We start from the raw sequence: 2,486 nt of genomic DNA on the forward strand, positions 1-2,486 counted from the left end.
AGACCTGTTTTTGAAGCAACTATTTGAAGACTGAGTGGTTTTATGGCAATGCTCACATGGATGAATATCAAAAAAATGATCTTTCATATGGCCAAGTCGATCACAATGTTAGCATTTAACATTTTGTTGTTGTGAATGTGGAGGAGTAGAATCTAGAACAAGTGAAGGTGAATTGTCATGAAGAAATCATGCACTCTCAAAGTTGATGGGCTTGGAATAGTCTGGAATATGAAAGGACACATCATTTTCATATCCAAGACCAGTTCTATGCTTGTGATTGACAAACTATTCCCAAGGTATGATGATGGACTTGGGAAGTGTATGATGAATTTTTACTTCTGCATTCAAATCTTCTCCTGCACTCGGCTCAGTGATCTAAATAATTTCTGGGTGCTTATTAGAGTCAACTTTGGAATAAAAAATTGGATTACTCTAAACAAAAAAAAGTTTAGAATGTTGTATTTTCTATTGTAACTCATCTTGTTGAAGTTGAGATTCAAGCTGCAAAAAGTCAATTTTCTCTTTTGTACTTTGCATACAGGTTTGAATGTATCTAAGAATGGATTTTTCAATCATGATTGTATTGTCGATAATAGAATGTATTAAATTGTTTAATAATTCCAATACTCCATCAACCATTTTCCAACAATTTAAATTGTTGAATGCACTCCCAAAATAAAATAAAAGGGTGCTCCACTAGGATTCTAGTCTCAACTAGAATAATATTTGGTGTTTTATAGGTCCAACATTCAAATACAGTGCATAATACACCAAATGAATTATTCTCTTAAATTATCACTCAATATAATAAGGTCCGTGTCCAACAAACCTAAATTTAAGCAACGAGAGAACTAGGGCCCATTGTAGCAAATGGTAGAGTGTTGATTGAACTGATGGGATAAGTTTTATACAAATGTGGCCTTGTATAATCCAAACCACCAAGTATGAAGGTTGTGTGTATTGTCACAAGGGAATGGATACTTCCACATGCATTTATTCAACCTTCTCTTGAAAGGAAACTTGTGATCGACTTTAATGGTGAGGGTGTTGAACTATCTCAAAATGGTCTCCTTTGTCTCATTCAACTTTCATTTGAGGATGTTGTGTATCTGGTTAATCTGGTTGATGCAATTGAGAGTGGAAACTTACTAATGGAGGTTGCAAACCAACTCTAGAATCTGTTCATGTTACAAAATTTGTTCATGATTGTAAACATGATAGTGAGCCATTGTATTTCCAACATGAGATCAAAATAAATAATTTATTTGACACCTAGATTTCATATTCACTTATTAAGCAACAAGAAGATAGAAAGAGGCCTCCTCATAATTAATACATATCTTTGATTGACCTTCTAGAAGAGTATTACGGTGTGAAGTGTACTCAGAAGGCAGAACTACGGACTCGACTCAAAGAAGTTCCAAAACTTTGGTAGAAGAGACCATTAACATGTCTGATACAAAAGTCAGTTATAGATAATGTTTGTTATCTCCTTTACATTTATAAAAAAATGTTTTACAAATTGAAACTTTGTTCTCGATGGTGACGTTGTGAGAGGATCAATGTATTGGCGTTGTTTATGTGTCAACAATAATAATATGAATTAATGGCCTCCTCTTACTCCTATACTAGATCTTATTGCGGTCAGCTCAAAGAAGCCAAAAGCACTATAAATGATCTTGAAACTCAACTGGAGCCAATACAAGTCAGAAATTATAAGAAAAAATTTAGATTGCATTAAAATTTAGAGGGGAAGGTGAATATAGAGAACGCGCAGGATTGTATCGACAATGTATGGAACACAAAACCCAATACATATGTACACCACTGCTCTTTTACAACAACCCAGAGATAAGAATGCAGAAATAATGACAATGGCTCAAGCACTGTGGAGGATGACTTTTGCCCATAAGCAATGAGACTCCTTGAAAAATGGTGTAGTTGGTTAGCACGTAGGTTTATGAGAATTCGTAACGTCAAGTGTTCGAGTCTGTTTCTCGATGTTGACCGCAGATTTGGTAGATACGCTATTGCCATATTTATCAGCAGCTCATGAAAACGACTTCCTTTCCTCGCTAGTATCTATTGATAGTTTTGTGCCAAATGTGGAGTTTCATTGCTTTAAAAAGGTTTGGGAGACCTGTTGTTCCTCGTCCTCCCCTACTATAAAATATGTGTCCAGCGAATTCAAGAAATTTTCCCCACATCCGCTTTCATTATCTCCAATTATCCACAGAGAAGCTTTCATTTGGTTTTATGCAACCAAAGTTCCAAAATCGCTCTGCAGTCAAACCCAAAGTTAGTAACATTTCGAGCAGACAAGACATAATTGACAGGTCTGGAGAGAAACAAAGATAAAAAGGCGTTACTTCCAGGGTAGGAAGGTGACAGAGACTTTAGAAAGAGCATTGACAACAATTTCAGTAAGAAAAAGAAGTGTTTTCTTAACCAACGAATGGGTATGCAAAGAAATGAAACGGTCAAGC

At 35.5% G+C, this 2,486-nt stretch overlaps 1 pseudogene; it reads left to right on the forward strand.

The window, feature by feature from the left end:
* Positions 1 to 944: 944 nt before the first annotated feature.
* LOC149180067 (uncharacterized) lies at positions 945 to 1,673 on the forward strand (annotated as a pseudogene).
* The last annotated feature ends 813 nt before the right edge of the window (positions 1,674 to 2,486 follow it).

The sequence above is a fragment of the Pinus tabuliformis genome, chromosome 3_2 (genome assembly GCF_031772625.1).
Source record: "Pinus tabuliformis cultivar Carrire ecotype Pingquan chromosome 3_2, CPIR1, whole genome shotgun sequence".
Taxonomy (NCBI): domain Eukaryota; kingdom Viridiplantae; phylum Streptophyta; class Pinopsida; order Pinales; family Pinaceae; genus Pinus; species Pinus tabuliformis.